This window comes from Catharus ustulatus, chromosome 1, assembly GCF_009819885.2.
Source record: "Catharus ustulatus isolate bCatUst1 chromosome 1, bCatUst1.pri.v2, whole genome shotgun sequence".
Taxonomy (NCBI): Eukaryota; Metazoa; Chordata; class Aves; order Passeriformes; family Turdidae; genus Catharus; species Catharus ustulatus.
Window position 1 is genome coordinate 118,087,981 of NC_046221.1, and position 27,814 is coordinate 118,115,794.

Here is a 27,814-nt window from a genome sequence, read left to right on the forward strand (position 1 = left end):
CAAATAAAACAAATTGCCTTTCCCATGCTAGAGTAAATACCAACAGATATAACCTTTCCTCCAATCTAAAATAAACCTTTTCCAATCTTAGCCATTCCCTTTCCTAAAATGTCGAGGATGAGAGCTGGCACTGCACCCTCCAGGTTTGGAGCTGCAGGCTTCCACAGAGGGGTGGGTGAGGAGCAAGTGTGGAGCTGGCTGAGGCCAGGGATTGGAAGGGCTGGAGGGATTTGATTGGAAGGGCTGGAGGTTGAGTTTAAGCACACTGCTGACCCACTGCCCTTGGAAGTGCACTGGTAGTTACTGCACTCCTCATAACCAAGGATATACAATAGAAATTACGAATACAGGGATAGTGAAGACGAGCCAACAATCTGTCGGATTGAAATCCTTGAAGGACCTCGTAAATACTTTAATGTTTACACAGGGCCTGTATATTTTCACAATTACCTTTCCGTGAGCCCAAAATGTTTTACACTGGAATGTTTTCAGGCTTTAAGAAGTTTTATTTTCTGATATGTCTGAAAAATGCAGGCTCAGCTTCTCTATTGGCCCATTTTTTCTCATGAACAATTAAAGCTGAATTCCTTTTTACCCCCAAATATGCAGAATGTAAATGGTGAGTTCTACCAAAATTGTGTATTGATTATGATCACAATGTGGTAAGAAGAAAATGGTTTGAATTTGCAAAGGAATGTTGTACCATAAATTGGCAAGAAGATGCATCTACAATATTTGCCTCTCTTATAATTAAGAAGTGATAAGAAAAATGAGTTTTCTGTAGAGAGATTTTTGAGAGAAACAAACCTATAAGAAGTTTGAAAGTTTTGAAGCATTTTTTTTAAAACTTCAGAGTGAAAGTTTGGAGGCATGAAGACATAGATCAAGTCCAGGGAATTTCGAAGCAGCTGACATGTTCCTCTGGTTTCTGTCACAAGGCGCTTCTCTTTTCTGTCCAAAACAAGGCTCCTGCTAGAGTGTGACTGGGACTGTCATGGAGCTGGCACACCTGCTGCATGTATTAGACATGCAGTGACAATGGATTGGTACTTAATACGAGGCTCTGGCTCTTGCTGTGAGGTCCATTGTGAATCGGCTGTAAGGTCCATAGTGAGTGTAACACAGATCCCTTTTGGCTCACGGACAAGACTTTCTGCCTGATGTTGAAGGAGGGATAACAAATCCACAGTGACTTTTGGTGGTGTTTTCTGTTTCTGGGGAGTCCTGAGAAACCAAAAGAAGTGACTCCTGCACACTCTCTGCAGAAGGAAAGGCGCTGAAGCAGCATCTGGAACTAATAACCAGTGTTTCACAGCTCACTGGTGGGCAGCAAGGGAGCCGCTCCGGCTGCAGCAGGCCCTTACGTAAAACCTGCACACAGTGATTTTCAGCTGTGGGAAACTTGAAACAGCTTCTGTTGGCCCAGCAAGGAGGAGACTGCCTGACTCCCTTTTGGTTCACCTGGGACGACAGGCTCCCTGCGAGGGCATCGCCGCAGCCTTCAGATGTGGTAGCACGCAGGTGGAGCATGCACACACACACGGGAAAATCACATCCAACCATCAAATGGGGTATTCCACTAATTGGAAAGGCTGTTCTGGTGTCTGGCCACCATTTGGCAGATACTGACAGTTTCCACTTAAAGCCAGCCAACCTCACCAGAAAGCCAGCTGTGCGGCTGATCTCATGAAGATGTCATTGAGCAACCCTTTGAACTCCTTCAAGAAATGGTGGGTCTGACTCGAGACAGGCTGGAATCCCCTGGGGGGTCTTTGCTGGATGTGGGAATACAGACATCCATTGACGAAATAGTTACACCTCAGTGCTCCTGAGTTGCATGTAAGGATATCATCTTCATTCTGGCACCGGGGACTCCTTCCAAGTTCACCTTAAGCTGAAATAGAACCTCTTTGCTGTTCATATATATGTCACTTTTTCTGTTCCTGTGAGTGTTGCTACATCCTCATAAATATTGGTGGCTTGTCATAATGGTTGCCATGATTAACAGAGTTATTTATTTAAAAAGAATAAACAGATGGCACAGAAGACTTCAGTGAATTTCAGAATGTTTGAGAAATGAAATACCCTTTTTAGAAATATCAGTTGTGTGAAGGTGTTAAGTGCTATTTCACACAATTGCAAGGGAGCTTTTTATTCAGTACACTGTGTGTACAGAGTAACAGCAGAAGTAAGTAAAAAAAAAAAAGACTCAGAGTGGAGTAGTTTTATGAAAAGCCATAAAGAGATGAGCATAGTTTTATTAGTTGCTGCCATTCAATACATGGAGTTCTGACAGTAAATGAATGGGACACAAAAGCCATGTCAGACAGAAAAAGCCTAAGGAAGCTGAATCCTGGTGTTGGGGAGAAAGAAGGAAAGAGAAAGTAAGTCACACACATAAAAAAAATCTGTTCCCAGAACTGTGAGTGTATATATCAACCACATTTCACTATAAATACACTGTCAGGTGCAGAGAGACAACCACTTATTTCCCGGAAGAGCAGAAAGTAATACCAGCATCCAAGGTATTCTTTTTAACAAGTTCTGCACTTGTAGCCGGGGGTTCTTGGCATAAGTCATAAGTGAGGAAAAAACATGTGCTGCACGTGAATGGTATGTAGAAAGCAGGGGGGTTAGTTAAAGGAATCTTTTTAAAAATTATGAAAGTTTGTGGAGAATTGTAGCTCAAAGTATTTTTGTGAAAAATTAATTATGATTCCTAATGTGAAAAAGATATAAGAGGGATATATCTCTTTTAGAAAAGGAAATGCTGAAGTTTGAGGGGTTAAATGCCTTTCCCAAGGAAGTTGACTGTACAGCAGGAAGGAGAAGTGCATTTGTTTGAAGTTCTGGTTAAAAATGTAAAACACCTCTATTTACTGGACTGGGAACAGGGTGTAATCTGTATCTCTAGGTAACTGATGTTGTGTTTTAATAACCTGACTACGCTTTTCCACTACAAAGTGTCTGATTCTTGGAGGGACTGAGAAATTTGAAATATTTGTCAAATTTTTTTCCATCTGTGTTACTTATGTTTACTTGTTTTGTAATCTAGTAGACCTAAATCTTGATACCCATTTTGACTAAAACATCAGTTGATAATCTGTGCCTGATTATTAAAACATATACAGCTGTCACTGTCCATTCCCAAACATTTTAAAGCCAGAATTTTTAATACACTAGTCAGTGATTTCTTGGACCAGGGAGAGTGGAAAAACTAAGGTGGCTGGTGCAATACATGAGGGTGGAGGCCCTGAATGAAGCTTTTATAAAAACTGTCTCATAGGAGGTTTCCTCTCTTCTTTCCAGTTTGGATTAGGTTTTTTGGCATCTGTCCGCAAGAAACTCATCATGTCTTTGCATTGAAACTGCAAAAGCCAGCTTAGTACTTTCTGAATTTCTCTTGGATTTTGCTTTGCAACGATCCATCCAGAGAAGATACATTTCCCTGTTTGTTTGGTTATAAGCAAGATCACAAAGCATTTATTTTAGTGCTCAATTTACTCTCTTCTCTCACATGTCTCTTCTTCATTCCTATGGAAATTTGTTTGAAATACTTCTTTGAATTTAGATAGCTTGTACTGGTGTCATTTTGAGAAATCATTTTCTTTGCCTCTGGTGTTATAATGCCACGGCAGATGGATTGAATACAAGCTTTTTTTTTGGAAAACATTAATACAGGCTTAGATAATAACTTGGAAAATACAAGGATAGCTGAATCATTGTCATTTTTAATACAGTAATAATCAGTAATATGTTCTAAGGTTAGCCCATTAGACATTGAGATAGCTAATCTGACATTGGATCCTTCTGTCTGTGTACACTTACACACATATATGTTATCTCTTGGGATGGCTCTGCATTACTTGCAGGGCTCCTTCTCTCCTGACCATTCAGCTGAGAAGCCTTGCAGCAGGGTGTTTGCTTTTGGCCCCCTGAGAACCTGGGGGCTGCATCATCCCCCATGTCTTGGAGATCCCAGGGGAGGGCTCATAATCCTCACAGCTGTGGTGAAAACCCATTCTGGATTCTCTCGTGTTTCTACCAAAAGTGGGCTTTTACAGGTTGTGTCTGCTGGATGCAGCTCTCCAATGGCCACAGTGCAGCACTGGTGAGACCAGATGTGTGCCTGACAGCTGCTTCTTGGAAACGAGACATTTCCACACCTGCTACTAATCATGTGGAGAAATACCCAGTTCTGGACTGAAACCCAACTGAGTTCAGGTGCCTTCAGGTTTGGGTGGAAAGAGTGAGTAGGCACTGTCAATAGTTCTGAATATTTAGATGCCTGTACTCCCCTGACATGGCTAATGAAGGCTGCTAACTAAGATTTGTAATTTGGTTTTGGACTTGTAGTGTGAAAACTTAGTCAAGAACTATGACTTTTATGTTTTTACCTATGGTTTTGCTTGTGGTGAATTAGTGGTTAAGTTGCTGCTAGTATAGTTCAAGCATGTGGATCCACTTCCATGATCCTTTACCCGTTTTTCCCAAGGTCGAATGCACATCCTAATTCATTTATTTGTAGCTAAATGCCCTTGCATGAACTACAGCATCTATACAAAGTGGGTAGAAGCTGCTGTTCTTCTAACTTAGTAGTATTTTATACTCATGGTGCTGGCGGGAAAAACTTAATAAGAATGACGGAAAATAAAAGGAACAGAAAAGCAAACTCTTGGAAGACAATCTCCAAACATTCAACATCTTCCCCATCTTTCCCACCCTTTGCCTTCCTTGCCCCAATCCATCTCTTTTCCAAAACACAAAGATCTTTTTATCTCTGACCTTTGTTTCTTCTTTGTTCTGCAATTTTTCAAGCATTAGAAAGAGACAATTTGCCAGTAGATTATGAGACCTTGTGGAAATCCATTTTTCTTTAGTGTACAGTAGTTGCTAAACATATATAACTTTCAAATCCTCTCTGGGAAATAAGTGACAGGGAGACATTCAGCTAATCCAAACAATGCATTTCACAGTAAGTGCTGTTTTACCAAAAGCCTTTACACTGAATAGCTAAATGTCCCCTCATTTAGGGATATTGAGGGAGCCAGGATCAGGGGATGCTGGGAAACTTGTTGTCTTACAGTCAATGTAAATATTTGTAGATATTCTGAAGGGAGTCTGAACCCTGCAAAACTTCTGGCTCCTGAGTTAACCATAAGGATTTCTCACTTAGTTTAGTGTTCAACTAAAACAGAGACAGCAAGGAGTCATAGACCTGGTCTTCCGTGCAAAGTTCCACTGAAGACTGATTTTCAATAGAGCTAATTAAACAAAAGCACATCAGTAGCATGCATGCACTTACATCAAAGCACACAGAGATTTTATAGGTTTAATTTAACTTTAAATCAGCTTAAATGTGTCTATTTCATGGGCTAGCACTGAGTGGAGCGAATCAATTTTAAGTGTAATTAAAGTGGTGTTCTTTTCCAACACAAGGTCTTATAGGCCTTTCTGTTTCCCTTTATTGATCTCAATGGTATTCTATGAACATGCTAAAAACCTCTTTTTCACACAACATCCTTGCAAAACTACTGAATTCAGTCATCTGTGCATGATTAACATTTTTGCAGTACATATGTACTATTCTGTTACATAGCGAGATCCATATTGGCATGTAATTTTTGGATAAGCTTTTTCATAGTTTGTTTTCACTAAATGTCTTGTTGAAAAGAAAATTGGTGGACCCATGACAAGTATTTAGAAATCTTTTTTATGACTTTTAAGACAAGGAAAAAAAGAATTTGTATTTAAATGTAAGCAATTTCCTGTGATGTTGTGAGTTTGTTCACAGTAGGGCAACCTTAAAGGTGGCAGATAGTAAGAAAGCTAATATAAATAAAAAACCCTGTATTTATAATTTAGTAGCAGCTGCAGGTCATCATACCAGTGTGGATTGTTCAATACAAGAATAAATATTCCATTTTTCCAGCAAAATGAAATGTATTTTAAAAATTCAACACTTTCTAGTCTCGGCAAGTGGAGACTAGAACAGAATAACTCTGCTACTTTGCCAATATTCATAACACGGGTAAGTAATTCTAACATCCTCCAACCTGACATGTTCCCCTTAGCTAATGAGTCTGTTCTCTTAATTGCTCAAACTTCTGACCATTCTCAGACAAAAAAACCACTGCAAGTATTAAGTAACCCCCAAAACATCCTCCTGAGAGCTATTTATACAAGATGCAGTGGTCAGTCAGGGCAGTAAAACCATGGTTTACAAGAAGCCCAAATAAAACCTAGGGCTGTCCTGAGCAGGATGGCCTGTGGCGAGTCAATGGGTAAACATTCTCAGTGCAGAAAGAAAAAAAAGGGAGAAGCAACCTAAAACAGATGAAGGCAAGTCTGTGAATAAATCCAAGAAAACAGCATTGTCTATGTTCCCATGCACCTTAATCCTTGTCATGTGTTTGAATTAGGATTATGCTTCTCTCCCACCCACCTTAAAGTCCTTTTAATCATTTGAAACATATAAAATATGGAATAAATCTAGTTGAAGAAAAGTTCTCTTGTACTGCAGGTTGTCTAAGGAAACCTCCATGTTATGATTAGATCTGTTATGGTCAGATCCTTAACAATTTATTTCAGTGGGAAAACTTCCATTGGATTTAATAACAACAGAGTCTGAACTACATTTTCATGAATCATTTCAAGACAGTTTGCCATTCAGGGATATTGGCTTCTTACCAAATTACTTTTTTAGTTAGATCATACGGCAGATTGTCTTTGTTCCATGTTATATCCAGTCCCATGGATGTGGTCTTGAAAGCAACCTGAAACTTGGATATCATAACTTTGGTGACATAGCCCTAATACTTTAACACATTATGCTACTATAGTGAATTATGTTTTGAGAGAAAATGTTCTCACATGTCCTATAAAAGAAAAATTTACACTGGATCTATTTCTGTAGTGTGGCTACAGCTCTGTGTCTCTCTTTGAGGTAAATTTATTAAAGTAAGACACCTACTTGATAAAATCCAAATGTAAGTACCCTGCATTATTCCGTAGAAAGGTATTTTCAGCATGGTAAATGAAAGGTCCTTGCTCGAAGCTGCATTTTGAAACCAAGGCCACTGTTGCATCAGCACAAGCATGAAGCAGCAGTGGCAATCACCAGCTGAGCAAAGGGTCCTTGGGGAGGCATTTGGGCAAGCTGGTGCTTGTGAAGGTTAGCAAGGGTTTTGACATTGTTTTACACCATGTTCTTGTATCTAGTGTATTCTGTCTAGAGGCTGAACAATCAGATGGTAAAATACCTAGTGGGGAGGTTGCCTTAGAGCGTACTGATTAATGGGTCATTCACTGCCTGGAGCCCTCACAAGGGGAGCACTGCAGGGTCTGTCACCAGAACTGGCCTGTTTAACATTTCCATAAATGACTTGGAGGAGACAGTGCAGTGTGCTTTCAACAGAATCGCAGATGTTGACAAACTGGAATGGTCAGGGCTGGACCTTTCATGCTGTGAGGCTGCACAAGTGGGGCTTGTTCATCCTGGAGACGGGATGGCATTGGAGGCCCCTAACAGTGTGTCCCCTCCTCCTCACCCCCATAACTTTGGAGATCACCAAGGACATGGAGCCATGGTGGCTTTGGAGGCCCCTAACAGTGTGTCCCCTCCTCCTCACCCCCATAACTTTGGAGATCACTGAGGACATGGAGCCATGGTGGCTTTGGAGGCCCCTAACAGTGTGTTCCCTCCTCCTCACCCCCATAACTACTGGAGATCACCGAGGACATGGAACCATGGTCTCCACAACACGCCATGGTGAACAAGGAAAAAACGGCACATGTTGAAATGAGATGTTCATACTGGATATGAGGAAATACCTTCCCACCATGAGGACAGTGGGGTAGTGGGGTAGGACACTGGTGTGGTTGCACACTCTTTGGAAGTCTTTAAGACCTGACAGAAGAAATGCCCCAGCACATCGTTTGAGCTCATGGTTGAGCTCACCTTCAGCAGGAGGCTGGTCCAGAGAACTGCTGAGATCCCTTCTGACTTGAACCATCCTTAATTATGATCTTACAGATACAACCACAGTTTGGCTTGGTATTTACCTGAGAAGCAATATATTGGTAAAAGCTTTTTTTAGCCAATTCTTTTTAAAGATGCCTTGGCCTTGTAACAGTTTTTCATAAAACAACTCTTTTGCCTGCTTGTTTCCTACACCTCCAAACCAAAGTTATTCTTTACACCATCAGAGAGAAGACTTTATGAAAGAAATTTCACTGATGGTGAACACTGAATCAGCACAGTCCTTAGTGTGTTTTTACCTCTGCAAAAGCTCACTGATGATAATGCAAGGTGTATAGTGGATATAGGCAATACACATACTTCATAATCCCAGACAAAACCAAGATCACAGAAGATACAATGAGATATGCCTCACATTTTTGAAAGTGGCTGATTTGACCAAACATAAGGATATTTCATAGGTTTCTGCAATAATGTGGAATATTTGCTTTCTGTGCAACAGAAAAAAACTGTGAAGTTGTGAAGAGTGAAAATGTACACTCTGCTAAGAAATATACTCTAGAAATTGCTGGAATGAAACAGTACTCACTCTTATTTAAAAACCATTTGGGGTTTCTACATAGTTCACATGATTCAGGAAGTAGCTATTGTCATTAATCATGTTTTCATATTGTGTTAACTGTGATAGGTCTATTGTATTTCTAGACAAAGCTTATGGCAGGCAAATATAGATTTTTATCTGGCCTATGGAAATGGAAAAGAGGCAGAGGATGAGCAGGAATCTGCTCACTTAGGAACAATGAAATTCTTTTGGTGGAGTGTTTTATACAGCAAGCAGCCACAGTGGCACAGTTCTGACAGCAGCTTGTCAGCATCTATGGTTCCCTTTGAGTTTCCCCACTTGTACTTCATTAATTGGTAGCACTTAGTGAGGTTAAGAATGAAGAAAACCCATCTCTTGGGGATTTTAAAATTTTGTTTTCAGTAGTTGATACTAAATTCTGCACCCAGCTACTTTGATTTTCAAGGTAAATTGCTACTCATTTTAACTCAGAAACAAAAGGCAGTTCAGAGAGTTTAATTTTTTTCCATAAACTGGTGTTCTTCGTCCCTTGAAGTGTGGCTCGGTATTTTTATCTCTACATTGCCTGCAGTCTGTTTCATGTAATTGGGGAGGGGTATGAAGTTTTTGCTGCACATAAGACTTTTTTTGGAATTAATTTAAATCTATCCAGTTTAGAAGAAGAAACTTGTCTCAGCTTTGTAGGTGCCATGTATGAAGTGCATTGTCTTCTCAGCTCATTTAGTCTTAGGCAGGTGCTCATATAACAAACCATCAGAATAATTGGCTTGAAGAAACAACCTCGTGTCTGTCAGGAGGGAGGACAATAATTAATAACATATGGAAAGAGTTATTTTTACCACAGGGATGAAAGGTACCATGGCAAAACAGGATGTGGGCAAATGTATGCTCGAGTTGTCTCTGTCTGTGGTTTGTGTCAGCCTGTGTCTGACCAGGAGGTTTTGGCTTATGGTGTGTCCAGATGATAGTCAGCATAATTGATTTTTTTTTTTAAAATAGAAGCTATAAAAAAAGCTTATAGCTAGAGCAGCTCATTTATTTCAGTTGTAAGAGTCTGACCTACTATAATTCCATAGAAATGACTCTTAAATTTTGCAGAAAGTACCTTTATTTTCCATTTTACCCAACAGTTAGAAATAGTGGGTACACATGTTTTTCAATTTTGTATGTTCACATTTCCTGAAACTTTGCCTAGAACCTGAAAACTGTTAGAAAATACTGGAAGAAACCGTATATGATTTGTGAGCTATCTTTGAAAGGGTAATTTTTCTAGCTGCTACCGCTGCAAAAATCCAACCCTATTGCAATGATAAGCGTAAGTCTGAATTTCTCCAAAGTGCTTAAGTTTAATCTATTTGATATCATCGAGAATTCCAGAGGATTTCAGCTCAGATTAAAGATTTTTTTTTTAACATGAGAAGTCATGCAAATTGATAAATGGGTCTTATGACATCCTGCCCAGGATGACCAAGTCATGCATATGGTAGAGTTTATCACGTATCTCACACAAAGCAAGGCAATGCTTGATAAGCACTTTTATTGGGTAATTACATTTAAAAAAAATTTGCAAATAAAGCAGATTGATTTCCATCTTGAAGTAATTTACTAACACATTATAAACTCGTCAAATACTAACGTGGTGCAGTGTGCCATTTCCTGTTTACTAAGCGATCCTTTGGCTGTCTGCTTTGTGTCTTTCAGGCTGAACCTGGAACTGTGCTCTGCCAGGGACGTCATGGAGCCTGGCGTCAGAGCCCTCCACCTGAAGGAAAACATTGCCTCCTTGGCTTGACTTTTTGCAAATACAGCCAGTTCCCAGTAGTTTGCAGGCCCAAACCAGAACATGCAGAGGTGTTCCAGGGAACTATTAAAAGGTAAAAATGCTATCAAATTGCTATTTATCAGATTTTTTTTTCTTTAAGCATCTGTTTGTGAAGATTATTTGGCATGTATATGAAAATTGTTCTTACTTTAGCATGAAAAGCAGGTGTCCTTTAAAGAAAGGACCCAGGTCCTTTCTAGCACAAGGTCATCTATTGCATCAGGAATTTATGGAAACAGCAACAATGTAATGATCTTATGGGAACAGCAGAAAAAGAGGAAAATGCCCTTCGGAACCTTAAAGGTTCACTGAAACAGTAATTTAAAAGGATTTGAATCCAGTTATTCATGACATTTCCCATGCCAATTCAAAGCTGGCCTGCTCTTTCTTCACTTTTTTTTCCCATTTTATTAGTGTATGCTTTTACAGGAAATGAGTTAACATAAATCATATTACAGACAAGATAAGCAACAAAGTCACTGGAAGTAACATGCTAGGGTAAACAAGAATCAGACTAAAAGAATCCTTGCCATATGGGGCACTCTCAAAAGGCATATAAAATCTCCTGATAAATGAAGTATTTATGGTACTGTATTTCATATGACAGCAAGAGTGAATTCATCCTTTTAGGAAGGGATATTAAGACTGTCCTTTGAGTGGTGGGTCATGAGTGGGAGAGGCAGTGACTTTATTTCCACCTTGAGTATCCTAGAGGAAAGGATGCATATGCACCTCCTACTGCATTGGAGTTCACATAGCAAAACCCTATGAATTCTGCTTTGAACCACAAAAAAAATGGACACACATAATAAAAACACATGGGCAGTTTTGTTTTGTGATATTATAATTTTTCATGATTTCTTTTGTCCTGAAAGGTTGTAGTATTCTACATCTTTTCTTGTACAGAATTTTTTTAAAATTCCACTTCTATTTTACTACCTTAACTACATGGTACTTGGAGCTACCTGTGAGCAAACAAGGATACAAGTACTATTTTCTGTCAGTGTGTATGGTGGAAAAAACTATCTGTGCGTCATTAGTGGAGATTTGATTAGGACTTGCCAACTTGCCCACTTTATAACAAATTTTCAAGGATGAACTACCAGCAGCTGAGTGAATATTTAATAAAAATTGTGAACTTGCTTCAGTGACAAGTGAAACAGCTTGTATAAACCTTTTAGGAAGACAAATGTCTGCTTGCAATGAGAATTGTACACTGGGAATTGTTCGGGTTCCAGCGGCCTGGAGGAGTAATGACATCAATAAGTGCAGAGTTGTATACTTGTGTATGATACATATATTTGTTTCCTCACAGTGATGTTATCATAAACATAATTAAAACAAAATGTGCTAAGGCCCTAAAACCTAAATTTCTGAGTGATAGTCTGCAGTGTGTACCAGTCTGAAGATATTATAGAGCATAAACTAGTGTGCGTTTTTAGTTCTCAGCTGTTCACAGCAGTAAAACTGGAAATCACACTAGCAACAGCTACAGCCAAAGTTCCTTTAAAATTCACTTTACAGGCCCAGGCTGCTGAGGCATATGCAGAGTTCATGTAAATACTGTCGTGCTTTATAATACAGAGCAAATTGGTGTTGGAGGAAGCAAAAAGGGGGAAAGCAAGGCTGATACTAGGACACTCCAAAGAGAGGTCGCTGTAGAGAAAAGCTGATGCTCCCTGAAAGTTCTGATGGGTTTGTGGTTTTCTCAATCTTCAGAGCTCTTTCATGATACATTCTACTGGAGCCTTTTTAAAGGGATGAAGGAAGAAGTTTGTTTCCCTGTCACTTTCAGCATAAATGAGCTGTTGTTAGACTGTTTTGAATAAAACCAAGATAATATTATAGATGGTTGACAAAGAAGAATCAAATAGCTTTTTTTGGCTAGTTGGTACTTCACTCCAGTGAAACACACACACAGAGATTGTCTGGGAGTAAGAATTGTGCTCTGGGGTGCTCTGACAACACTCCTCCTTGCCCCAGTGTTTGCCCAGTGGCTTGAGGACTTTCATGATGGATTCTGAGTGCCTTGTCCCCAGCAGGGAGCACAGATGACTTTGCCATTCTGCTGTTCTCACCAACACTGGGAAGGGAATGCTCTGCAGTCATCCTCTGAAACAACTCTCCAGTAATGTGATGTGTCATGGAATTTGTGTATTCATGACCAGAAGCAGTTAGGATTTAGGTTTTCCATCTTACTCATAAAAATTACAGCTCTTGCAGCACGTAGCTCTTAAGACCAAGATGACAAATGCTGTGAACTCCTTAAAGGAGAGGGGTGCTGTTCAACCTCTTACCCTGGCACACCCAAGGAAATCCCATATAGATGTAACATGACCACAGCAGGAAAATGTTAAGTTATTTACCCATCTTGTACATCAATAGCGTTAAAATGGAGGATATTTGGCTTGCCTAATATATCTTAGAAAGGTGGCTTGGGGAAGATGTAAAAAATAATTGCCATGATGTTTTTGTTGAGAGTTACCTTGGATATAATTATTGATTCTCAAATATGGTTGTTGGGGTTTTTTCCCTCTGGAACAAAAATGTTGTTATTGCATTAAAAAGAATGGAATAACAAGCTAATGAAGAGAAACAAACACTCTGCTAAGCTTGCATGAAGGCAGTGGCAGCTCATAATATTTTAATAACATTTCTCATTTATATGTTTTTTGTGCCATTTTTTTCTCATGAAATAAGCATGGACAAAACACTGTAAATTTGGTCCAAATATAAAGTTATTCAGTACCTGACCATACTTGGAAACTGTAGCAATGAGAGTTGCTGTACATGGATGAAGTGTTGTTATGTTTCATAACACACATGAATAATTCTGACCCTTTGAAGAGAAAAGGTCAATGCCACTTCTTACAAAAGCAAGGATGGTGGCCAAGTGATGTTGGCTGGAATTTGCACGGGCCAACAAATGCACCTTAGTGTTGGCCTGTAGCAAATACATAGATATTCCAATTTTATTAAAAGAAAAACTCCAGACATGTCTCCCCTCTCCCCCAAATCTCCCAGATCTGCCTAGCAGGGCCAGATTTTTCTCCTACTCTTTGTGATCTGGATGGTTACCCACTGGGGATCGAGATGAGATCACCAAACACGTTTTTCCATGGGTGACCTAAATCTGAAGTGTTATCTTCCCCAGCTGAGCAAGCAGTAGAAAATAAAAACAAAAGCAACTACTAAAGAAAACTTCTTGGCTTTAAAATTGTTAAAGAGGAAGCAAGCTGTAGCTGAGAAGCAAGTTTCCAAAACAAAGATCTCCTTAGAGTAATACATTTGACACTTTGCCACAGTCAGAGCTCCGTGCATGCCTGGGAAACCCTTGCAGATTTCAGCTTGAGGAACATGTGGCCGGTGAACTTGATGCATTGGTGGGGATGATTGACTTACTGTGTGCAGTGCAGAGGGCTGAGGGACTGGCTGGCCCCCTTCATTTCTCCCACAGTAGTGATGATACTTGCACATCAGAATAAACAGGCTATTCTTTTGCACTGCAGCTGAAATGCCTCCCCTGTTGCCCCCCAGTGACTGCAGCTGAGCTGAGCTGTTTATGAATGTGTTAGCCCAGAGTCCGCTGAGAGCTGTAAAAGTCATGCCCTCAATGACATGCCCTCCTGGCTAGGTGGAATTCATTCTTCAGTGTGACCTGAGGATAGGACCACTGCCTTCCTTCCCAGGCCATTTCTGCCAGAGAAACAGCATGAGGCTGTAAATGCATATCGAGGAGTTGTTGGGAGGTCCCTTGGCTCTCTTTTGTCTTGGCTGCTCTAGACTGTGGCTCCAGATCCTCCTCCAGCAGGAAGAGATAGAGTTATGCTTCTGCCTAATTTCTGTGAGACCAAATCAGAAAAAAGAGCTATTTTTTTGTTTCCACATATGTTACAATGTACTGGTGCAGGGCCATTGTGGGGCAATGAAGTGGTTCTTTGACATGATGAAGAGATTAGACATATCATCACTTGTGTTTTGCTGCTCCATCTTCTTTGCCAGAGGTTACTTCATAATGTAAAGCACAGTAAAACCAGAAGACATGGTGGATTTGAGGAGAAATCTGTAGGTAATGAATTTCTTTTCCCTGTCTGTGGACACGTCTGGGACGTAACATGGAGGATGATGATACTCCATGGTCAGCAGCAGCACCTTTGCTGCCATGCTCTGCATCCTCTGATTGCTTCCCTCTACAGGCGTGTGCACTGGATGACAATGTGCTCTCTACCAAGGTGCTTTTTTTCTGGAATGCTGTTCATTCCTTGTTTTATGTAGGTTTCCTGCATGTTTGTGACTGATGAATACTATGTTCCTCCCAGGGACTGTTTAGGTCTTGGTGGCCTTTTTTGCCTTTGCCTTCACTTTTACCAAGGAAAATTAGGGAGCAGCTTTTTCGTACTGTGGTTAAATCCTCCTGGTGTCCATTGAAGTAAAGCAGGTGCATGCTGGCGTCTTGTTAGACCAGGATCTGTCCCCTCCATGTCCTTTGAGGAAAAATGGTGAAGAGAGTCAAAAGCTGGAATGCTGCCCAGCAATCTTAATTTCTGCCTTGAGCACAGCTGTGAGACAATTTTGCTGGAGAAACTACTAGGTTGACAAATACCACTGAGTAGCCTGTTTGGGAATTTTACCATAACAAATAAGCCATTTTGTTCACGCCTGAGGCTCTCAGATCTGTACCATACGCACTTCTCCTGTCAGGCTGAGGGTTGGATTCCCTGTGTTTGCCTCTGTACTCTTACCTACACAGCTGTTAGCCATTACTCTGCATTCTGTTTGTCTATCTTTTAGCTGAAGGAAATTTTTTTTTTGCTTGATTTAATTTGACTGGGATAAAGTAATTATGCAGCAACCACGGTATCTCTGATGGTAAGCAGACTGTACAGAATATAACTGTCTAAGCAGAAATGGGTAAAACTTGGTTTTATGCTACTTCTGTGGGAGATGTGACATTTTTGGCATTGTGTCTGCATTTTTGTGTGTATTTTTTCACCTAGGAAACCCCATCTCTTCCCACCCATCAAGTTTACTGAAACTTCAGCATTTGTGGTTGAAATTGGTACTTTGAAGCCAAAAAGAAATTTAAATAAAATATTGAAGGTTGTTAAAAATCCTTGTACTTAAACATGTTTGTTCAACCTGTTTTACCACAGTTGGATGCCCCATCCCTGGAAGCATTTAAGGCCAGGCTGGATGGGTCTTTGACCAGCTTGGTCTATGGGAGATGTCCATGCCTATGCAGGGCTGGAACTAGATTATGTTTAAAATCCCTTGCAATCCAAACCATTCTATGGTTTTATGATTGTACATTGTGGATCTGCTATGCAAGAGTGTATTGACTGTGTGTTTGCCTTACTCAAGTTTGTTTGATACAAATGAGGTGTTCACAGTAATTAATTTTCAGGACGAGGTTGGGAATCTGAAATCCTTTGAAAAGATAAAATATATCAAAAAGCTGTGGTCTTCATGTAGCTAAAATGTTACCAGAGGTTGGACTTGCAGAAACACCTATTGATCGAAAAAATGAATTTCCATCCAAAGACATTTCAAAAGGTCCAATACCCTGGAAAACATATTCAATCCATCTTAAAATAAAACCTAATTACCTCTGAAGGCCTTGTTCTGAAAGGTGAGTTAAAGCCTGCTGCTCTGTGTAATCCCACAAATGTGTTTTGTAAGCTCTCCTTAAAACATCCAGCTGGCGCAGCCAAGCTGCACAGGCCCGCGGAGCACAGCACGGCCGCTGGGATGCTCCCAGAGAACCCGGCGGGACTCCAGCGCTCTTGTAGATCTGGATGTGGAAACTGACTTCAGTGGGGCTGGGAGCGCTGGCAGGAATGCTGAGAGTTACATCTTTCCACTTCAGAAACTCAAGGGAGATATTAAACATCCGCTTGATCAGCAGCAAACTCCCAGCTCCAATTCTCGCTCAAAGGATATCATGTCTAATGGAGCTGAACTGCCAGAAAGCTGCACCTGAGTGAGGAGGATTGGTGTCCCAGGTTAGTCCCCAGTCCAGATCCAGAAGAACTGCCAGAGGATGGAGCCAAACTTCATTTCTGTTGGCAATGTTTATTTTGCTGCTGTTCTTTACTGCGCTCCTGCACTTTCTGCTTCCTTTGTGGTAGGAGGAAGCCAGGTACAGAACAGTGTGTGCTCATGAAATACTTCTACTCAGTGGTCCTGCTTTAGAATCCCTGCTTCTGAGGTGGTGTGGGAAAGGAGATACTCTGCTCTCCTCAATCAGAAAACATAGTAGAGCAGCTGTTCCCAGTAACAATAATGACACTATTGCTGAGACAAACATTTTCACAATGATGCATGGGAACGCTAAATCCAAACCACATTGTTTAGCTAATGCATGCTTTCGCTCTGCTAAAGGGGAATGTCACATAACTGAGAGTAAATTGAAGAGATCAGAGTTTAGAAAATATGACAAAGTTGAAAACTTAAAGCTGTAATACACAGTAACATCCTTTAGCAGTGGAATCAATGATCCAAAGTGGTGTGTGTATGTGTATTTTATGGCAGTTTATTAGGTATGACTCCCCTCTGGCCAGTCCAGTGAACAGACACTGTTGTGAGTCAGGAAAGCTTTCTGCCAAGCACTTCAGTGAAATTGAGTATAGCATATAGATCTCTTTTCCCACAGAACATATCAGGCATTGCAACATATCACAGATATGTCGGACTGTAGGTATGGTTTCTGGCATTTTTCTTTAATCTGCATTCCCAGCTGGGACTAATGAAACATTGCTCTCAAGGCTTGTGCGTGCACATGTGCTCAGAGAGTCCTCACACACTGTTTCACTAAGGTAGTACTTTTATTTTCCTTAGCAAGTGGAGAGGTACTTGCCTTCAGTAGTGATGCAGTGCAACAACTTAGAGGAAGGAAAGTTAAAGATGAATGGAGACCTGAAACATTTAATTCATAAATTAATTACTGAGCCAGTGATATCTACCTTAATATTGTGACAGCCTTGCTGCTGGCACTTTCAAAATAACTGATACAGGTTTGAAAGATTGTTGGAGAGCCTTTTCCTTCTGGCACTGTTGTGGAGAGATTGCTAAGTTTAGATCACAAGAATGCAAAGTTACTCAATCAAACACAGAAGTCTGCTAAGTTAATGCAATAAATGGAGATAAAAATGGGGTTGTGTTTCTTCCCAGAGGATCATGGTCAACTTCCCCCCTTCCTTTTCACTGTGCCTTGGCTATAAATTCTGGGCAATGGTGATTCTACCAGGTCTGATCAAAGCTAGACACACCTTTGGCACTGGTTTGAAGGCTTCATCTGAACTTAGCCAGTAAAGAAGAAAAGAGGGAAGGGAAGCACATTAAGGACTTGAAAACTATTTTTAGGTGTGCAGACTAGAGAGCTGACAGCAATATCTGACAGCAATACCAAAGTGCCTTTGTGACTACTTGCTTTTCATGTTAGAGAGTAGAGTCTGTCAGCACATTGATTGTTTTTACTGTCCGTCCTCCTGCTTTTGAAGAGATGCTCTAGTTAATTTCAATGATACACTATACAGAAATCTTGCCTATTAAAATAAATGGAATTCAGTACTTTCAACAAAAGCCCTGGACATTATGTTCCTCCCATGCATTGTCAGGGTCCTGGGGCACTGAAGCTCATGAATAACACAGATGGAGGAAAGTTTATAGAGTCTGTGACAATGGTTTTATTTCATATCCGAAGTGCGAAAAGTTTCTTCCAAAGAACAACAGTATATGATACTTTAAAATAAGTAGGCCTGTTTGGTCTGACAAATAATTGTGCAGGTGCTGTAGGACTTTGTGATGGAGCTCTTTGCAGTGAAAACTGGAGTGTTGCAGAGGCTGTGTGCTAACCCAAAATTAAAAACGTATGCAGCCACACTGCAGCATGTGGGTGGCTTTTAGGCAAGTGCAGAGTGTTGTTAAATGTCGAAATCAAATATAGGCATGGGGAAAACTGGTGTGTGAATGGAAAGACTGATCACATACTTGTCCTGCCATTTAAATGTGTGGTAGGCTCCTCTGAAACTGAAAGTCTGCCTAGCAGCAAGCCAGCTTGTAGGGAAATACAAATCTGATTATAAGTCTTCATAAATTTCTAAAATCTATCCTTTCTGCAGGTCTGAAAAATAAAGTTTGCATTTACAATTTATTAACATCTGCCCTTGCATTTTCATGTTGAGGCTGTGGACTTACTGCCTGCTCATTCACTCTGATGGTGTTTCCTATAAAACCTGACAACTGACAACTTAAGTAATGAGTATTAATTTCAAAACATAACCCTGATGTAGAAGAAACATCTGTATTGTAGATTTGAAAACTGAAGTACAGAGATTAAATATTTGCTCAGAGTCCTTTGAAAAGCTGTAGTAGAGACAGAATTTGATCTTTGCTCTGGAAAACCTCAGCCTAGTACTTGATAGTGACCTTTTTATCATCTTTGAGGTAAAATGCCAAAAATTCATGCAACGCTCCCTCTTCATTTGAAGAACAAAATATTAAGTAAACAGTAATGATTTAGCCTGCCTAACCTGAAGCAACCCTGTAACCTTGAGGTTTTATTGTGTAAGATGTAGACTTGGTTGATTTAAAACAGTTCTTGATATGTGATGACCTAGTCCTTATCTACTGTCTAGTTGACCATATGCAGAATACTCTTCTTTACAAGTTTAAAAAAGAACAACACTATTTGAAGTCAGGCAAATGATTGCATTGGATATAGGCCAAAACAACAGATAATATCAAAAAAAAAAAAAAAAAAAAAAAAAAAAAAAGGGAGAAAAAGGAAAAAAAAGGGAAAAAAAGAAAAAAAAAGGAAAATACTTTTGGTGGACTAATGCAGGACAAATAAGCCTAAAGCTTTCTAAACTACATGAAAAATGATGCTTCATGTTATTTAATCCTCCCTCCTCCCCTTGTCCCTTTGTGTAGCTATTTTATCCATTCAGTTTAGGAAAGTCCTGCCCTGAATACTTTTGCCAGTTGCATCACCTTTTAATGGTCCTTCTGTTCATTTGCAGCTACTTTGGAGCTGAAGTTCCTTTTATGTCACTCACCCAATATTTAGAATTTGTAGTTTCCTCAGATAATTGCCATCTTGACAAGAAGAGTGACACAATCAGCTGTCAGATACTTTTCATTCCTGACTTCCATGCCAAAACTGACATGTGGATATTGGGATAATAATGTGTTATCTTAATTAGGTGTATCTTCATGATACATGCTTTTTAACAGATAGAGCATATGAAAATACTGCAATGCCTTGCCAGGGTATCTTTGAAATGAGATTCCCTACTTAAGAGTTTTCTTCCTTCTTAAATAAATAAAGAGTAAACGAACAATTGCAGAGTCCAAGTCTGAATCCTAGCACTTCCTGTTAAACTTCACAAAATAGTGCAAGAAACATGTTTGGTCTGCTTTCTAAGGCTTGATGATGTGATAGGAAGGATGTTGTATGTAACATCAAAGAATGATGTTGTTATACCTCTGAAGCCCGACTTCTGGAAGTCCAAGTGAAATAATGTATGTTCATTTTTCTCCAGAATTAGGCAGTTTTTAATAGGCTTGGATTCTTATCAGAAATGTTCCAATAATTTCCTTCATTGTGTTTGTGTGTGCTTTTTTTTGACTATCCAGATTTCTCTCACACTTTTCAAAGTTTTGTTAAGTGACTCCCTGCTGGGTTTAGTTAAGAGTGGTGCCGAGCAAATTACAAGCTGCCAAAACCAGCCAACAAACCAGTGGTGATGAGCAAATGTTTCTGCTCTTTCAGCTCATGGTGAATGCTACTCTTTTCTTAATCCCAGCATCACGTTCAAGTGGAAAATGGTGCAGTCTGGACTACAGACAGACCTGAACAGTGTTTTGGACCTAGCATACAGAGTCTGGCTGAGGATCAGGGTGGATCATAACTTTCACACTTGCTATCTATATACGTTAGGATTAAAGTCTTGGGAGTATTCCTGGCCCAGTGATCATTCTTGAAGTAGACTTCTTGGAGCTGTGCATGATGATCTAGGAGCAGAATTTAGATCTGTGTATTTAGTTCTCTTAGAATGATTATAGACCTTTTTTGTGAAAGACTGTAGAATGTGAACCTTTAGAGAGTCCTGCAGAACAAAGCATGTAATGCACAAAAAGTAATTAATGGGGAATGACTGGTTAGTTTCTTTTTATGCTCTCTGCTGCAGTGAATATATTCTGAATATATTGTGTTTTTCTCCATTTCTTCTTTCAAATGTAGTCTAGTAAGTGGAATAGGTCTTGCCTATTGTAGCATGCCTTATTAGTGTGTTCTCATCATTTTTCTCAAAACCAAGTCCATTAATTGTCTATGCTACATGTCTGTATGATAGCATGCATGTGGTAGGTGGCTTAGGGAAGATCAGTGACTTTCCCAGGAGGGGAGATGTGAGCCCAGGGCAAAGTGTTTGCTCAGCCATTAGCTCTGCTGCAGTGTTGCTCTCATTTTAGTAATCTGAAAGAGATTTTATTAAAATCAAAGTCAGTCAGATATTAAATTAAGACAAATAAGGTTTCAATAGTTAGGAAGAATACCCAATTCCTTCTTTGTCCTGTGCATGGGATGTGCTTCAAAGGTAGGAGCTGGCAACAGACTCCAGTATTTCTGGCTCTGCCACTAATTTCCTTCAGAACTGATGTTTTTTTTCACGTTATACTCAGACAGGCATACTTCTTTATAAAAATCCCTTTGAGAACCTTAGATGAGATACCAAAACCATTGAAAAAATGCAGATTTCAAGACTACATAGTGCAATAACTGACCATTTCAGAAGAAAGGGGTCTTCTCTACAATGTTAACTTGCGGGAGGTGGAGGTGATAGAAAAGTTTTCTTCAAGCGTGTCTTCCAGATCCAGAAATGCAAGATTCTCACAGAATATCTTGCTTTAAAAGGTATTTCAGAATAAAGGACTTGAACCTAGTTCATCCATATTTAGTCTCTAGGATCTTTTGGATCAGGCAGGCATGTTTTCTTAGAATCATAGAGTCATAGAATCATTAAAATTGCTAAAGAACTCTGTGTAAGTCCTCTGTTGTGGAGTGCTAATAACACCTTGAAGCAGACTAACCTTTCCTAGGAGACATTTATGTTAAAAACAGTAAATCCCTATAACATGTTTTGTTTTGAATAAATAATATTTTTGGACACAGAAATATTCAGTTGAAAAACTCCCAGCTTATACCTGGTGTTCCAGTCACATAAGCCACTTGGTATGTTGTTTATATTTTTTCTGATGCCCTAATGAAGATTAGGTGTCTGCTCTCCTCTGAGTTCATCAAGCACATAATTTAGCAGTGTGTTGCACAACTTTGTACTACTGTATTAACTCCTAGCTGTAATCACAGAACAGGGCTAGCATGATGTTAAATATGCTACAAACCAAAAAGATTTGTGATGGTCCCCAAGATGTCTGTTATCAAAACATAAGTTAAAAGCTGAGAAGTGGATAGTATGAATGGAGTGTGTGTATGTGTGTGTGAGTGTAGCAAACAAACGCTAAGATAACAATGACAATTTTAAGTATATTGCTTGTCAAGGCTTTATCTGTGTAATGCAGAAAGGTGGAACTCTGAAGAAAGGTTTGAAATTATATAATAATTTATAAAAATATCCATTTTAACATTACTAAGTCAGCAATAAAATTAGATGTCTTAATGAACTCTAGAGTGCAGTCCTGTGAACGAAGGTTTCACTGATGATTTAAAATAGGACATAATCTTATGGCAGATCTTGTTTAAATTTAGATGTTACTTAAGAAGGATGAGGGAAGCAACAACAATCTACCTATTTGTATCTAGATAATTTTATTTGCTTGTTTCAGGTATTGACTTGTTGGGTGCAAACTAGACAGTTCATGAGCTGGTCCTGCCAAGGACAAAGTCAAGGAGAGGTCAAGAAAAGTATGTAGGATAGGTGATGTTTTTTAATGTAATATGCCAAACCTAAATCAGAAAAAACCTGTGTGATGCTGCTATTGCTGACGGATGTTTAGGAAAGTCAAATATGTGGTCAGCCCACTAATACTTTAGAATCAGACACAATCTCAAGTTGGAAGATCAAGTTGGAGATCCATAAGTATTATCAAGTCCAATTCCTTGTTCCTCACAGGACTACCTAAAACTGAACTATATGGCTAAGTGCATCTTCCAGATGCTCTTGAACTCCGCCATGACCACTTCCCTTGGGACCCTGTTCCAGTGAAGAACACCTTCTCAGGGAAGAATACTTTCCTAACTCTCCTGATGCAGCTTCATTCCATTTCCTCGTGTCCTACCGCTGGTCACCAGAGAGCAGATCAGCACTCCCACTCTGCTACTGTCCTTGGGGAAGTTGTGGACTATGACAGGTCCACCCCTCAGCCTTCTTTTCTCCAAGCTGAACAAAACAAGCAGCTTCAGCCACTGCATTATGTCTTGTCCTTGAGGCCATTTACGGTACTGGCTGCCCTGCGCTGGAGACACTAATAGTTTGATGTCCTTCTTATATCAAGAACCCAAACCTACACACAGTACTCACGTGTTATGATATCTCTGATGCTAAAGCACTGTCTACTTGCTGTTTAAAATTTGTCTGTTATAATGAATGTAGTCGTCTGCTCTAACTTTGGTTTAAGGCTGTGCATGCTGCTGGAGAATAAGCACATCTCTGAGCTGAACACAAATGATGTGTCTTTCTCCCCACCTCATCTGCTCTCCTATGAGAAGGTAACCTCTTTTCTTTCAGTTCTTTCCTTGTTTAATAAGCATACTTGGGTGATTTAGAATGAGTACTCCTTGAATGAAGAGATTATGTAACATATGTGGTTGAGACAAAAAGCTGATCAGGTGCAACTTAAATTTAAGGATGACCTTACAGGGACAGATCTTGTAAATTATAATGACACTCAGAGTCCAGAAGTTGTCCAAGACTGCTGGTAAAAGTTTCTTTGCTCAGATAGGCCATCCCAGTCTTCTCTTTCTCAACTTCTCTATGGATAGCAGAATTGTTATAATATTTAATTCAGTATGGGATAGCACCTCTCTCAATGATGAGTGTTTATAAAAACTTTCAAACGTGAAGAGCATGTAGTATTCTTCCCCTTGATAGATGACCAAAGGATTTTCAGGAATAGTAAATTAAGTGTAGTGGAAGAAAATTGTGAGTTACTAAAGCAAGACTAGCAATGTAGTTTAGTTTTCAACAGGAAAGTCATCGTGTATGACTGAAACTTGGTCTGTGCATGGGAATGTGGCTGGCAAAATAATGTTAAGAAGAAGCAGGGCAGTTATGCATGACGAGGTGACAGTACACAAATAAGTATTCCTATGGAAAATGTCTGAATCTTAGCTGATGGCTGATACCAGTTTTGCTGCATTTTTCTGCACTATGCAATCATGTAATTACCACTTAGTAAGTGAATTTTAACAGCATGAAAAGCCTCACCCCTAAGCCAATGCAACTGACATTGTCTTAACAGAGATACAGTAAATGAAAACAAAAATTTGTAACTAAAGAGTGTTCTAATTTAAATTGCTAATTTAAACCTTACTGGCGAAAGAATTTATAAAGTTTGGACAAGTTCTGCTGGTGCAGCTCTGCTAGAAGTCTTTTTGTTAGGAGTCAAACTGGGAAAATCTTTTGAACCTTGGGTTCTGATGTGCTGCACAGAAGGAAAAAGAAATGAGTTCTTGCCTTTTCCAGATAACGGTGGAGAAGCTGCCCAATCTGTCGCGCCCAACCATGCTGCTGAATCGCTACACTACAGATCCCTGCTATCAGCAACTCTTCATCAATCTGGTAAGACTGAAGCCAACTCTAAAAACAAACATTTCCTCCATGAACAATGTGTTTGTTATATTTTCTCATTTGTTTATGATGGCTGTGTCAGCCGCACTGATTTACATAAACACTGCCAATCCTGGGACTTTACATTCTCAACAAAAGTAGCTGAGTACAAACAGCATTCCGAAGTTTTAATTCATATTGTATAAACATAACAGATGTTGATAAAATGAGCCAAAAAGAAAATACAACAAAGGAGACCATTTCAAGGGGGCTTTTGATTAAAATACATTCCAGATTGACAAAATGATACAATGTTAATGGAATAGATCATTTAAATGTCATTATTTGGCTCTTATAGTCCTATAAAACAAATATAAAGCAACGCTTTTGAGATTTAGACTCCATTACAGTACAGTGCCTATACATCAACTTATAAATAAAACTATATTTCTTCTCCCTTTCCTTTTTTTAAAAATCGCTGCTATGACATCGCCACATTTGTTTCCTAAATACTGTACTAAAATACAGGGTCAAAAAGCAATAATAAGTTTGGTATACAGAGTAAGGCCTAAAATAAATACATGATAAACAAAATAAATGCAGTTTCTGCCTCAGTGAATTTCCAGTCATTGAAACTGAGATGAGTGACCCTGAGAAATTCAGTTCAGAGGCCTAATTCAGTTGAGTTTTCTTTAAAAAGATATGAAACCTGCTCCTGTTTATTCATGTGTAAAAATGAGGGGCCTTCATTTGAGATTATCTGGTCTAAATCCCTTGGTTAGAGAATAGCTGGAAGGTGAGAAAATTTATAAAACCCACAATGCTCCTAGTATGCATTATCTAGTTTAGTTGACGAGTTATAATAGATGGGGAAAGTGAGGTGGAGAGAGGACACATGACTTTCCAGAGGAGGTCATACATGGAAGTGGAAGCCAGCTCAAGCTGAGGCCCAGTCTGGTGCTTGTGCCATTGGGCCACACAACTTTTTTATTATAGAAACCTATAGAACTCAATTACATTTCATATTGATGTGACCCCTGAAGCAACAAAGTTTAGTATCCCTTTCCACAACTTATCACTCATGAAAGCTCTGTTTCTGATATCCACATAAATATCCATTGTGAATTTCCTGGGTGCAATGATTTCCTGTGGTTAGTATATTCCACAGCAAAATTACAAGTGGTATCAAAAGAGGAAATCTCTTTATTTTTAATTTGTTTTCCTCCTTATGTCTTTGAATGTCGTGTCTGTTCTGTAAATGAGAGAGGGAGAAGAGATGTGCCCTTCTATGCTGTGCATTTATTTATTTATGTTTTCTCATGCCTCTGTTTCAATCTTCCTCTGTCTGGGGAAGCATACAATTGAGAAGCATGATACACCTTCTTTGACAGAACTGGCCAAATCACAGGAATAATACTGGGGAATTAGCGAAAAAACAAAGTCTTAGTGAACAACTACATGCTCTATAAAGACCAGCTTGCTTGACAATAAAATGATCTTTAGCTCTGTTCCTATCAAGAAACCATTGAACCCCTCATAGTTTTTAGTCACCAGAGTTTAGTACTGGTAGACCCTCTTCTTCTCACACCCAGGTGATTGTTTCTCTTCCTTGCAGCTTATGTTTCTATGTGAATTGATTTTTATGAGCATGTACTACAAAAGATTGTAGAATGTCATAAATGGTTGTGTAATGAGCTAGCAGCAGTAAAAAAAATTTAATACTTAATAAACATTGGGGTCACTGACTATTTTCAAGTAAAATGTTAGACCAGAAAAGTCTTAGACTTAGAAAGTAGACCTCAACTTTGTTTCTCCAGTCGGTGAAATTTAAGAATGTTTCAGTCATAATAATTTATTTAGACTGAATCTTATGGTTTACCAAAAAATAAAGTTGTTCTTTTACTATTATATTTCCTGATGTTTTAGGTATAATTAAGGATGTGAAGCAGGGAGAGAATCCATGTTCTTACTGGATCCTGTAGAACCTGCAGCTCTTGGGGTGATCAGCAGGAAGGTGATGCCTTTCCTACTGGAGGAGAGGCTCAGGCTCCAGCTGGCACCAGAGAGTCCTGATGCCAAACAGCAGCCCCTGGATTCAAGGCCACGCATCCCTTCTAAGCTTTGTCACTTGTTTTGGAGCTCAGGTTCTTTTTCAGGAAAACACAATCAGAGCTCTTCCACTTGATTCCTTCCAGAGAATACATGCTTAAAAGGTGTAGTAGAGATTGTAGCCCCAGGGCTGTGTCCCTTCAGCTGCTTGGTGACTGCAAAATTCATTAATTTAAATGCTTGTGAGACAACATGAGAATTCACATGTTTATGGAAGACATAAAATAAGATGTGAAAGATGGATGTCAAAAATGCTTTTGTCATGCTATGTCTATGCCTCTTGAAAAATATCATAACCATCATCAGCAGCTATGTTGGCAAAACTTTTCAGTGAAGACTAAAGCTTCAGTCTCTGAGTATCTGCCTATTAAAAAGGAAAATGTTTTAGATTTCCTCTTATGATTTGATGTTTAATTTTGTTCTGTTAAATACCAGAGAGATTCCCACATAAAACCAAACATGTATGAGGGAATCCACCACTATTAATGTTATAATGAATACCAAGGAAAACTAGTAATAATTTATTGGTTATAAAAACTTGCCAAAATTCCTAAAAGTGAATTTCTGGTATTTGAATTATGCAGCTCTGACTCTCCGATAAATCAAAGATTTGTAGGATGTTCTCTAGTTTCCCTTTAGGAATTTGTCTTCATTATTAATAATGTTGTTTTTGTAGCACCATAGAGAATGCAGAGCACTTTAAAACTGAAGAGTCCAGTCAATGCATATAACTGGCAGCCCAGAAATGCTCAAAGTCACATGAAACAGGCTTTTGAAATGGTAATTTAAAATGTGTCATACACAGGATACAGAATGCTCTGCAAATCAGCCAGCTAAGAGATATGGACATGGATGTTTATTTAGATAGTGTTACAGTTTGTAATCTTTTGCTCATTAGTACACTAGCAGGGTCACTGTCACTACTGAGCCATGCCTCACCTACCTGGAAAATGTCAAATTATTCTTGAAGGAATTAGGGTTTTTGTGATATCAGAACTATCTAGAAACCCCTTGTGATTTCATCTTAAGGCAGTGAGAACTCTTGATAACCAAATCTACTCTTGGGAACATGGTGCTGTGCAGGGCTGGGAGTTGAACTTAATAATCCTTGCAGGTCCCTTCCAGCTGAGCTTATTCTGTGTGATTCTGGGATTCTGAAATCTGAGTAACCTTGCCATGAAGTTGCATTTTTGGTTCAAAGCCCATTGCTGATTTCCTTTTCCTTGTTTTATTGAGTACACAGAGTATCACTTTTCTAAGACCTGAGTAATGTAATTTTTTTTTGCTTACCATGTCTGTGGCTAAATGACTCAGTACAAATGGGAGTTGGGGTGTAGTTTGCAGAGCATGAGAGCTTGGGACAGCCAGGATAACAGTAACTTGTTACACAACTTTGAACTGGTCACTTAAATGCTTGGCATATCGTTGACTCTGCCATTACATCTGGAACTGTGATGTGAATCCACCACAGGTACTGTGAAGAGTATATGTAGGAAAGGTACTATAGGAATATAAACTATTTAAAAGAACAT

The 27,814-nt window shown here is 39.3% G+C and overlaps 1 pseudogene; it reads left to right on the forward strand.

Annotated features, from left to right (window-relative positions):
• Positions 1 to 26,358, forward strand: part of LOC116996800 — a 77,457-nt pseudogene extending 51,099 nt beyond the window's left edge.
• The last annotated feature ends 1,456 nt before the right edge of the window (positions 26,359 to 27,814 follow it).